Here is a 14,132-nt window from a genome sequence, read left to right on the forward strand (position 1 = left end):
ATCCTTACTCTCCTACACACTATACTAGTGTAACTCTTGGTTTCTGGCTCATTCTATGTCTCAATACCATGTCTGTCTATGTACTGAACTCCGTCAGCATTTTTCTGATTTGTCTGATAACTGTGATATCTCTGTTTCGTGTATCATTTGAATCAATAAGTGTTGCATGCAATAATGATATGACATTATGCAATATGTAATGTACATGTATGTATATGACAATAATCAGAAAGCATTCATGTCATAAATTTTAAATCAGCACAGTCATTAAAGCATTAATCATTGTCTAATTATTGTACGGATACATGCAAATTTTGACAATTGTCACAAAGGTGGTGGAGATTGGAGTGCTTGTGGAGTGTGGTTCTACAGAGAAATCGCCATGTTCGACTGGTTCCAACAATTTCTAACATCAATTTTGAATTTGTAATGCCTAATTTTGACATCAAACTTGCAAGTATGAAATTGTAGGGTTTTTTTATGCATTATTGCAGTGAAGCAGAAGAATCTAACGAACTCAATGGAGAAGAAGAAGAGTCGTCTTGCTGTTGTTGAGGTATGAACGATTCTGATTAAGTGGTTAGGGTTACCCACTTACCCATCCTGACCTATCACACATTTTAAATTGATATCTAAAAGCTAATCCTGACCCATCCATTATTATTTCCTGACATACTATGACTTGGCTCATTTTTTTAAATTACCCAAAATAACTCATTTGGATTTTGTTTGCTAGACCTAATAAGAACTAATAAACTGTTTGATTAAAGTGATAATTTTGAAAAAAAATATGAAGGAAAACGAACTTTTTAACTAATGTTTATTTTTAAATTCTTATCAGTCGTATAATCATTATTGATTTTGAATACTTAATATTAGTTATTTTATTATTGTTTTAATCAGTCAACATGCATACGAACAAAACTCAAGTCAAAAGCCATGATATCATATCAACCAAAGGGTTGTTTCCTCGAACCATCACAACCCGTGTATTACTTTTAGTTTGACCCAAAAGACATTCATTCCAAATTGGACTTTGACCAAACCTATAAAAAAGAATAGACGCATTGACTACTCCAAAATTTCATATATAGATATCTACATAAGAATGGTTAATTTGAGAAAGCTCTAAATACTTAGAAAGTATTAAGGATCGTTTCATTAAAGTGTGAATATATCAATTAACAAGTGAATATGTTATAAGTAAAAATATTTAATGTATTCACTCGGTTGAAAACGACCGAATCTAGCAAAATCAGCTGGTTCAGTTGTGTCAGAAGTAATTCAGTTTAAAAAAAAAGGGAAATAGATTTTATCACCCTAAACTAAGCAAAATTGACCAATGTCACTCCCACTTTCATTTTGGCTCCCACCACCCTCTACTTAACATTTAGGTGGCAGTGTCACTCCCTCATTAAATAATCACTAACTCAGTTAAGTTTTTAATCCTACGTGTCATGGGGATGATGAGGTGGACAGCCTAGGTGGACTCACCCTTTATCATCTCTGTAAGCATACTAAAAACCTAATTTAACACAAACACATATTCTCCAAATTGTAGAGCAAAATCAATCGGAACTCCTAATCCCCCTAACACTGCCTCCTCTTGTAATAGAATATGCCTTGTTAGTAATAACTACTCTGCTACTACTATCGGATCTGTTGGTTTTCTGGTCGCTAAATGACGTAGTATCGGTACGAGATCTTCGATGCTTCTTAACTCGTAAATAAAAGACGATTGCTACAATGATAGTGGCGGCAATTACTAGCGTGACAGCGGTTGTTATTAGTTTCGACGACACTGATTTGGATTTAGCAGAATTGGGGGATTTAGTGACGAGATGTTGGCCGAAAAAGAGGTTGATGGAGTTGAGGTTTGTGGTGGCGGTGGTGAGGGGTATTCTAGGAAGAATGGCCGGTCAGATGGTGGAAATGCGATGGTTGTTGGGGTGGGTGTGAAGGGTACATCAGTTGATGAAAATGGTGATGGTGCTGGTTGTGAGTCTAGTGGGAAGAACGGTTGGTGGAGTGTTCGACGGTTGTGTACGGCTGGTGGAGTGTCCGGCGGTTGTGTACCGCGGTGGTGGTGGTTGAAGTAATGTGTGTGTGGAAACAGTGGGTGTGATGTGTATGAACGATTTTGCAGTAATTTGGTGGAGGATGAAAGTTGCAGAGTGAGAGAGGGAGCAGGTGGTGTGTTTACAGCTAAGATTTACACTGTGTTCCCGAGTTTCATTAAATGAGAGAAAAGAAAAGATTTGAAAGGAAATAATTTTTAGTTATGTTCCAGAGTTTCATTAAAGGAGAGAAGAGAAGAGAAAATGAAAGTTTTTTTGCCTAAATTTAATCTTTCCAATTTGGAAAGAAATGGAGAGAAGAGAAAAGAAAATGAGAGAATCATTTCTTTTCTCCCCTTAACTTAACTTGGGAACACAGCGTTAGGTAATGGTACCAAGCTTTGGTTTTAAAATTCTTTTTTAGGACATATGCTAGTAAATGGTTATCCACCTCATCATCCCAAGGACACGTAGGATTAAAAACCTAATTGAGTTAGTGATTATTTAACGAAGAGATGACACTGCCACCTAAATATTAAGTAGAGGGTGGTAGAAGACAAAATGAAAGTTGAGAGTGCCATTGGCTAATTTTGCTTAGCTTAGGGTGATAAAATCTATTTCCCCTAAAAATATAACCAGGTTTTAAATAAGGTTTGGCTTATGGTATAAAACCGATTAGGTACAATTTAACCGGTCAAGAAAGTAAGAAAATTAATTTGTTTATTTTATATTAGCTTTAATAAAGAAAATATCTCTTCCAAATATATTAATCTGAAATTTATAATACGTATATATACTTTATCATGATAGGTGTGGACGTGTGGTTCCAAATATATTAATGTGAAATTTATGAGTAAACTGCGATTTTGGTCTTTGTGGTTTGGGCAGTTTTACCATTTTAGTATAAATCTCAAATTTTTTAAATCTCAGACTCTGTGGTTTCACTTTTATTGCCATTTTATTTCAAAATTTAAAAGCTCTCATTTTCTACTGTTGCAACATGCCTATTTTGTCTTTCTGTGTAGAGGTATTTTTGTCCAAGTGCTTTTCATTTAACATTTTCTTAATTAAAAAACTAAATTAAAGACATTATTAATTCTTTTATATATCCTTATTAATATTTATATCCCTATTTACATCATCTTCAACCCCTAGTGAAACAATATGAACATTATGCTGAACTAGATGCTGACATTAGTGAACAATATGAACAAGCCTCCACTACTGCCAATGTCTTCCAAAATCACCATCGGTCATCATCATCAGTCATCTTCGTCATCGTCCCCACGTTATTTCTACTGCCGTCGCCGCCGGTGCGGCCACCGTTGCCGGCGTCGTTGCTGGCTTTCCTTCACATATCATCTCTCTCTTTCTTCACCATTTTCTTTCTCACATCATCTGTGGGACATCAGTGTGTATAATCAGCTGAACGGCAGAGAGGAGATAAAGGGTTTTGGGTGAGAGATGGGTGGGTGCAGGTATGTACAAGGAAGAAAATGGGGGGGGGGGGTAAGGCTTGCTTGTCGAACAGGTAGAGAGCACCAGCTCTTGGCCGGAACTCCGGCTCTGACGATTGGAGGGTTCTGATCAGATGAGGGAGAAAGGGTGTGCGGCTGATGAAGGATTTTAGGGTTTATCTTTTGAGGCCAGAGATTTTATTCAAGGATGGAGGGGTTTTCTATGAATATTGAATATTAATAAGGGTATATAAAGGAATTAATAATTTATTTACTTTAGTTTTTTAATTAAGAAAATGTTAAATGAAAAGCAGTTGGACAAAAATACCCCTACACAAAAAGACAAAATAGACAGGTTGCAATAGTCAAAAATGGAGGTTTTTGAATTTTGGATTAAAATGACAATAAAAGTAAAACAGCAGGGACCTAAATTTAAAAAGTTTGAGATTTGGACTAAAATAACAAAACTGGCCAAACCACAGAAACCAAAATCAGAGTTTACTCAAAATTTATAATACGTATATATACTTTATCATGATCATGATAGGTGTGGATTACTAATTTAATTAATGGATTTCGTACTTTTAAGTTTTTTTTTCTTTTATTTTTTCTTCATAAATTCTTATACTTAAACAACGGGCGCTTTTTTAAGCCTAGAATGTTATTGAGAAATTGTATAAAATTCGGAATACACCGTTGCAATCCATTTATTTTTATATAACATTTTGATGTAAATTTATTTTAAAGTTACTCGAGTCAAATATAATACACCTTATTGGGGTTTCTTTTTTCGGTTCCTATAGCTAATGTAGGTACCATAATTAGCCGAAACAAATCCGACTGATTACTGGCGCATGGTGCGTAACCGAGACGACTAAAATATAGCACATATCGTGTTGTTTGGGAACCAAGCTGTGTTAATACTAATATTTATTAGGGCAAGCGGGGTGGAATGATTTTAGCACGTGATGAACCTTTTCACGAGTGATGGAAAACAAAACACCACTGACACTCATAAGTATCACTTGTGGATTTTATCACTCGTTATATATATCATGCGTTATTCATATTGAGTGGTGAGTTATTTTTAAATGGAGATGGGTGTTTGGTGAGTGATGAGCATTTCCACTAAAAAAAGTTGTGATGATGGAATAATGGTTGATGACATGACGAAACTTGATTGAATGTTGTGAATGATGAAATTTGTACAAGTGATGACCATCCCCTCCCCCCTTATTGTTTCCATAGCAAGCGTTGCCATCCGTAGTGCCGGCCCTGAGGGTGGGCAGGGAGGACCACTGGTCAGTGCCCAATATTTCCGAGGGCACGCTATTTTTAGAAAAAACCCGATATGTAACGTAAAAATTTCTTTTTTAATAGGGTATACCTATACAAACACCAACATAGACTCACTTACAAAACTATTCTTATTCTTTAGATTAGTTATTAGCCCATTGATATTAGGTTTAGACCTTTATTGAGCAAAACAGGGCCGGCCCAAAGGGTGTGCAGGGTGGGCCACCGAACAGGGCCCAAAACCTTTTAGGGCCCAAAAAATCTCGTTTTTTTATATACATATATAAAAACCCAATTAATTTCAATGTTTTACTGTAGCTGACTTGGTTGGACGCCCTTTTGGTTTTACCTGAAACTCAAGATCAAAACCTGTCCTAGTCAACTTTTAATTTTTGAAACAGCATCGATATTTTTTGTTTGCATTGCTTTTCGGCCCATCTGCCTAGTTTTCTTTTTACCTTTCATTTGGCCCACCAAAGCTAATGACTCACATAAAATCTTTTAAATTATAGGTCTAGTAAATATTATAATTAATAGTTAGTTTGTTTAATGTTATATGGTAGAATTTTTTAAGTTTCCCTTTAAGTGTTTTAACATTTTGACATTTTATTTATTAAGTAGATTTTTTTAAGTTTCTCTTAATTTTCTTTAACAAATTACTTATTTTAAGCTCATTAAACATTAAAATTTATTTTAAATTAAGCTCATTCTCTTTTATTTAATATACCCATTAGTAAAGTTTGAAACTATATAAAACTGACCCAATAGTTTAATTAAAGTTTAAACCTAACTAAAGCTTAAACCCTTTCAAAATTCGCTCAATAGGGGCCCGTATTTTTCCACTCGCACAGAGCCTAAATTTTTTTGAGGATTTTCGGAGACGGTCCTGGAGCAAAATTCCCAATTTGGTTAAGGACTAAGGACACATTTTTTGGAGTTCGAACAGGGTACACGAATTCTTAGGGCCGGCCCTGGCCATCCGAACAAATCTGGACAAATGGAAATAAAAACAATCAAATTCCCGCCCGGCGACCGCTAGTACGGAGAACCCCACCTGTTACATGAATATTGACAAGTTAGGTATTTGAACTTTTGCTTCATATATTCAAATTCAAGTCTTACCAACTACTCATGTTCATATAAACTTGTTGACGTCACCAGTCTGAACACGTCTCATATGATGCGATCTTTTAATTCGAAGATGTAGTAGGCCATGCATTGGATTGTATATTTCTATATATAAATCACTAGGTTATAACCCATAAATTTTTCGGGTAGGAAAATTTAATTTACAACAAATAAAAGTATAAAAATAACACTTTTAACATCTAAAGTATCATCTTTCCATTTTCTCCACCATAAATTTTTAATTCAGTTTCTTAAACTTTTTCTTGTTGTAAAGAGCTATAAAAACATACAAAAGCAAGAATGTATATTAATCATGTATATTTTTTTAGTATAACGGATTATTTTTTAAAAATTTATATACACGTATAGACAATACCTCACTGTCACTTTACACTCTAAATCAAACTATTTTGACCCGACTCATACCTATTCCCAACCTTGCCCCACCCACATCAGCTACAAAAAAAAAAAAAAAAAAAAATCAACCAAAAAAAATACATGTTTGGATTCTTATATTATGATACAATGACACCTACATCAGCTACAACAAAAAAGAAAACCAACTAACACTAATATATAAACATGGAAAAATGTAAACTATAAATCCAACCCAGATGGCTCAGTTTGTTAAAAAAAAATAATCCGTGAAACATTAATATAAATTACTCAATGGAAAATACATGAGAATCTGTTGGTGGAGGTAAGATAGTTGGTGACTATATAAATTAACAATCTAAATTCTATATAATCCCTTCCGTCTATAATATGAAGTATATAAATTATATAATGTATTCAACACGTGAACACCTATGCAACCATCAACTAATTAAATGAGCAGTTAACCCACAATGACATTAAAGTTATAGTTTTCAATCATTTTTTTTCTTATGTAGACATTTAATTTAAGATCTATCTAAGATTGTGATTCGCTCGGTTCTCGATCATAATCTGCAGAAGAACAAACAATATCAACATTCAAAAATAAAAAGATTCAATTAATCCAACAAATCATTTTGCATTAATCACCTATGACTTGAATTTCCAATCGATTAAGCTCGAGTTTCAACGAATCCAAACCGTGGAACAACTTTATAAGATTGTTCGTGTCTAAACTTGGCCTCACCGTAGACCCCCTACAACTTGTAGTACCCGAACCCCTACCTCCTCCACTTCCTCGGTCCTTGTAAGATCCCGAAAATGTCAACGGCGTCGTATACTACAATAGAAACACAAATTAAGATAGAAAACACAAAACAATTTATGTCGAGGGCAAAAGCTATTTATATGAATAATTTTCTTATGATGACAATTTGGGACCTGTGGAAATTTCAAGCAGTTTGGAATCATTTACTTATACACTAACACTAAGATTAATGAAAGGGGCAAGTTGTAGTTCTATCACAAAACCGCACTATCAAATGAAGAAAAGTAACAAAATCATTTGACTTCTCTCACAAAAAAAACGCAAACATAAATCAACTAAATAGCTTAAATTCCACAAATAATGCATGACTTCAAGAATCACACGATCTTATTCCAAAATCACATGATCTTCACAACCAAAGAAGTAATCTGCAAAAAAAAAAAAAAAAAACAAAAAAAAACAAAATTAGTTGTCTGCTTAATTTGGGTCAGACTTTTAATGCTCTTAATTGAGTAGCGTTTGAAGTAAATCATTCAATTCTACCAATCAATTTTTTCAAAATTTGAAACATTCACAACTAAAAAATATCATAAAAAATTATAAAACGTACCTGTTTGAGGTTACCTTTCGGTTATGACAACACTCTGAGGACTGGCTCAACTAACTCCATTTACCACGTTTAAACCAATCGCGGTTCCAATGATAATAGCAGCATACTAAATCATTCATTTGACCATCTCCACCTCCAGCCAACATTTTTAGGAGCTAATTAGTCAGTATGTTGCTTAAAAATAAAATCTTTAGCAAGTAAAAAAATTGATCATGAGTCCTAACAACTGAATCCAATTAACAAAACCATACAGTTATCAACAACGTGGAAAAGAATAACAACCTGAGCTTCAAGTTTAGCAATATGAGCGATTAATGAACCATTATCCCTTCGTTTAATCGATTCTTCATCAAATCATGCTTCACAAAGACAAACTCTCAACATGTTGTGATCCATTTCCATACTTGAAAGAGATCAATGTATGCTGTCAGCAGCTATCAAAACACAAAATCCTCAAAACATGAATCAAACTTGGCAAATAAAGAGCAAAGAAACAATACACATTAAATCGTTAAACATCACCAAAATCCTAAAATTTCAGATCAGATGGAGTTAATGAGCTAAGATGGAGACTGCTTACATGGACACTCGATCTGGTCGGTAATTGCACCTCCGATCAGATCAGAAAACTGCATACTGAAATAAGGTCCTTGGAACCGAGGCGAGAGACGGAGAGCAGAGGTGAACACGCACGCATCACAAACGCGAGGAGGTATTTATATTTTTTTTATCTTTATGGTAGGTTCTATCATCTTGATTTAAACCATATTTCACCAAAAGCTCAAATGTAATCCCCCAGGTAACCCAGCGGACCTAAAAACCCAAAATCTCAAGTCACTGAGTCCAAATAAAGCTCAAATAGCAAAGTTTAAAATATCGAAATAGAAACCTTAATTTCGAAAAATTATCATACTAAAAATAAATCACTAACGAAATTTAAAATTGCTCAAAATTTTAAATTTAAACATTGAATTTCAAGAAATAGAAATACAAATAGAAACCTTAATTCCAGAAAATTATCATACTAAAAATAAATCACTAAAATTTAAATTTGAGGTTTCAAAAATAAATCAATAACGAAATTTAAAATTGCTCAAAATTTTAAATTTAAAATTTGAATTCCGGAAATAGAAATAGAAACCTTAATTCCGGAAAATTATCATACTAAAAATAAATCACTAACGAAATTTAAAATTGCTCAAAATTTTAAATTTAAAACTTGAATTCCGGAAATAGAAATAGAACCCTTAAAATTTTAAATTTGAGATTTCAAAAAACGTAACACCATTTATTTATAGAAATAGAAACCTTAATTCCGGAAAATTATCATACTAAAAATAAATCACTAACGAAATTTAAAATTGCTCAAAATTTTAAATTTAAAATTTAAAATTTAAAATAGAAACCTCAAAATTTAAAATTTAAAATTTGAATTCTGAAAATTAAATAACTAACATCCAATCCCATAAATTATCATACTAAAAATTATCATACTAAAAATAAATCACCATTTATTTATAGAAATAGAAACCTTAATTCCGGAAAATTATCATACTAAAAATAAATCACTAAAATTTAAATTTGAGGTTTCAAAAATAAATCACTACGAAATTTAAAATTGCTCAAAATTTTAAATTTAAAATTTGAATTCCGGAAATAGAAATAGAAACCTTAATTCCGGAAAATTATCGTACTAAAAATAAATCACTAACGAAATTTAAAATTGCTCAAAATTTTAAATTTAAACTTTGAATTCCGAAAAAAGAAATAGAAACCTTAAAATTTTAAATTTGAGGTCTCAAAAAACGTAACACCATTTATTTATAGAAATAGAAACCTTAATTCCGGAAAATTATCATACTAAAAATAAATCACTAACGAAATTTAAAATTGCTCAAAATTTTAAATTTAAAATTTGAATTCCGGAAATAGAAATAGAAACCTTAATTACGGAAAATTATCATACTAAAAATTAATCACTAACGAAATTTAAAATTGCTCAAAATTTTAAATTTAAAATTTGAATTCCGGAAATAGAAATAAAAACCTTAAAATTTTAAATTTGAGGTTTCAAAAAACGTAACACCATTTATTTATAGAAATAGAAACCTTAATTCCGGAAAATTATCATACTAAAAATAAATCACTAAAGAAATTTAAAATTGCTCAAAATTTTAAATTTAAAATTTAAAATAGAAACCTCAAAATTTAAAATTTAAAATTTGAATTCTGAAAATTAAGTCACTAACATCCAATCCAATATATTATCATACTAAAAATAAATCACCATTTATTTATAGAAATAGAAACCTTAATTCCGAAAAATTATCATATTAAAAATAAATCACTAAAATTTAAATTTGAGGTTTCAAAAATAAATCACTAACGAAATTTAAAATTGCTCAAAATTTAAAATTTAAAATTTGAATTCCGGAAATAGAAATAGAAACCTTAATTCGGAAAAATTATCATACTAAAAATAAATCACTCACTTAATTTAAAATTGCTCAAAATTTTAAATTTTAAATTTGAATTCCGGAAATAGAAATAGAAACCTTAAAATTTTAAATTTGAGGTTTTAAAAAACGTAACACCATTTATTTATAGAAATTGAAACCTTAATTCCGGAAAATTATCATACTAAAAATAAATCATTAAAGAAATTTAAAATTGCTCAAAATTTTAAATTTAAAATTTAAAATAGAAACCTCAAAATTTAAAATTTAAAATTTAAAATTTGAATTCTGAAAATTAAATCTCTAACATCCAATCCTGTAAATTATCATACTAAAAATAAATCACCATTTATTTATTGAAATAGAAACCTTAATTCCGTAAAATTATCATACTTAAAACAAAGGAAATAACAAAATCTTTAATAGACTGATAATTAATACAATACAAAATTTATTACTAAGAAAACAAAGACATTCAAATTTTAAAAAATATCATAGTTAGATTTTCAAAAATAAAAAATAATAAAAATAACTAAAAAACTATACAAATTAGCATAAACGATTTAACCTATAACAATTATTGGATCAAAAAACACCAAAACAACCATAAAATTAAACTTACCTCTTCAATTCGGCGAAGATTTAGAGTCCGGCAGTTGCATAAAATTTAGGGTTTCTCATGAAAAAACAAAAACAAAAATAAAAAAATCACTAACAACATCACTCTTTGAAGACATCAAGAATAGATCCATTCATAAGATTAGAATCGGAGAATTAAAATCATCATCAACAACAAAAAAATTACAGAAAAATGATAAAAAAAGTGCGATTAAGCATTTACAATACATAACAATCTAATATAATTTACATACCTGCAGAATAAGTGGAATGATTTACAAAAAATAAGAACAACAATAATTATTAGCATTTTCCGAATGGGTTTTGACCAAAAACAACCTACTATACGATCGAAGAACAAAAATAAAGAGTATTTCGCTGCGATCATGTAGTTTACCTTTGATTTGTGAAGGATTCTTGCTTTAAGTTTATGATAGGAGAAGGTAGGTAGAAGAGAGAGAACAGAGAGAAAGAACTTGTTTGTAGGAAGATGTTTATGAAGAATAATTGAGTCAAAATAATAAATAGGATCCATATTCAAAATGGGTTTTTTGGAAAACCGGAATAAACCGACCAAACGATTCGGATCCCGCATGGAAGTAAGTTTTGGTTTGTGTTTTGTGAATTTGGTTTGTTTATAGAGAAAATAGATGAATTCCCTCCCAAAATCACCACTATACTCAACCAATGGATGCCACATAAGCAAAATGGCTCCACCGTTCAAAGACAAATAGCCCAAATCATCTCATTTATTAATATATATAGATTAACTTGGAAGTTATAATAGTTTTTTCTACAGTATTCATACTTGTAAACGTATTTAATATAGAGTTAAATGCCATTTTAGTCCATGTGGTTTGGGTCATTTTGCCAGTTTAGTCCAAATGTTTCATTTTAACCTGTGGGTCCAAAAAGGTTTCACAGTTGCCATTTTAGTCCACTTGGATAACTTCATCCATATTTTCTGTTAACGAGAAGGCCAATTCGGTCATTTTGTATGTAATTATGTTAACTAAAAGGGCAATTCAGCCATATAAAATGATTGAATTGGCCTTCTCGTTAACAGAAAAAATGGATGAAGTTAACCCAGTGGATTAAATGGCAGCTGTGAAACCTTTTTGGACTCACAGGTTAAAAATGAAACCTTTGGACTAAACTAGCAAAATGGTCCAAACCACAAGGACTAAAATGGCATTTAACTCTTTAATATATTTACATGACAAATCTATAAAAGCAATACTATTTTACACGTGTTTTTGAGAGAGATTGCACAAGGCTTGTTAATCAAATATACTCTATGTAACTTTTTTTTTAAAGATAAACTTTATTAAAACCGGTTGGCCTGACAAAAAAAACGCAGAACCGCACCATCACCCGATTAGGCGATTACAACATATACAAAGGATACTTATACTATTCTCTCTAGACTAAGTTACTATAACTGGACCTACTTTTTAACCATAAAAAACTAAGAGACTTCACCGCCCCAAAGATTTCAGCACAATCGCCTCTACCGTTAGAAAATATCTTCGAGTTCCTTGATTTCCGTAAGCACCAACAAGCCACCACCAAGAGCCCCGGACAATCTCCTTAGCCTTTGGGTTGCCGCCAACACTCTTGTAATGAACAATCAAGTCCTTGAAGGAAAAAGCATATATCAGAGGGATTTTGGCCCATTTACGTAGACGGTTCCCATACCAGGGTTGAAGTAATGTAGGCTGTGAATAGGTGATCCACGGATTCTGCTACCTCCTCACTAAAAACACAGTCCACGTTGTCAAGTGAGATGTTTCTTCTACTCAAAGCTTGTTTAGTCGGAATCCGATCGAGCATCGCCCTCCAAATAAAAATGTTGCACTTTGACGGAATCCACTTACAACCCTTCGCTGAGAAAACCCTCTCCGAATCCAACAGAACCGAAGCCAACTCTTTAAAGGAACTGGAGCAGTACTTACCTGAGGAATCTGGCAGCCATCGCCATCTATCCTTTTCCACCAAACAGCCGACATCGGCTAGCAACGATGAGCACTCAGACAACTCCGCCATTTCTACCGTGGAACCTGGATGTCTGATCCAATCCCAAGTCAATAAACCACCCACCCCAGCAGCCGAAATGCGATCCCTCACCCAACAATTTTTAAACTTTTCAATCGCAAACAAATTCGGCCACTTGAACATCGCCATACCAAAGATCGATCCAGAACCGAATTTTACACCTATCCCCCAACACTCCTTTGATGAAATTATGAACTCTCTTGCCCTTTAATAAGACTTTAGACTCCATTCTCGTGATGTTTTTCCACACACCCATCATCCCCCGTTTGGAAGGCAACCACGACCATCTCCTACTATTACCATGGCAAGCCGAGACTACTCTCCTCCATAAATTCTCATCTTCCCCCTATATCTCCACACCCACTTCGTTAGGAGAGCCTCATTAACTGTTTTGAGTTCACATATACCAAACCCACCTAGGTTTTTTGGGAGAGTAATTATATCCCAAGCCACCCAATGCATTTCCCTAACACCCTCTGATCCCCCCCCTATAAAAATTTCCTCATCAGGGACTCCAATTTGTTAATCACTTTGCCCAACGCTTTAATGATAGAAAGATAATAAATCTAGAGACTTTCTAAGACAACTTTGATGAGAACCACCCGACCTCCTATCGACAAGGAGTGGGCTTTCCAGGAGGCAAGCCGATTCTTGAAGATCATCATTATGGGGTCCTAATTTTCACCCGATTCATATTAGCACCTAAGGGGATTCCTAAATAGTTAAAAGGAAGTCCCCTTTCAAACAACCCACAACCGACGCCATCCGACTTATTTCACCATCTTCAACTCCCACCCGCAATAAATTAGATTTATGGATATTAATTTTCAGCCCAGAACAAGCATAGAAAACCCGTAGAATTCTAGCAACCGATAAAATATTCTCTTCCTTCCACTCCCCTATGATCAGAGCATCGTCTGCATAAAGAAGATGCGAGATAACCGGGCCCCCGTTGGGGAGTTTAACCCCTTTAAGTCTCCCCGAATCACAAGCTTTGGAAACAATACAAGAAAATGCTTCCATGACGATAAGAAAAAGGAAGGGGGAAAGTGGATCTCCTTGCCTTAAACCTTTTTGGCATTGAAATTCAAATGTGGGGGATCCATTGACTAGAACTGAGGATCTATCGGAGGACAGAACTCGTTTAACCCACTTGCACCATAACTGAGAGAAGCCCATTTGGTTCATCAACTCCACCAGAAAACCCCAATTGACGTTATGGTACGCTTTCTCAAAATCAATTTTAAGTATGAAAGCTTCTTACCCGTTTTATTAAGCCACGACCAAACCTCGCTCAAGATTAGAGGGCTG

Source organism: Helianthus annuus, chromosome 12 (assembly GCF_002127325.2).
Source record: "Helianthus annuus cultivar XRQ/B chromosome 12, HanXRQr2.0-SUNRISE, whole genome shotgun sequence".
In the NCBI taxonomy this organism is placed as follows: Eukaryota; Viridiplantae; Streptophyta; class Magnoliopsida; order Asterales; family Asteraceae; genus Helianthus; species Helianthus annuus.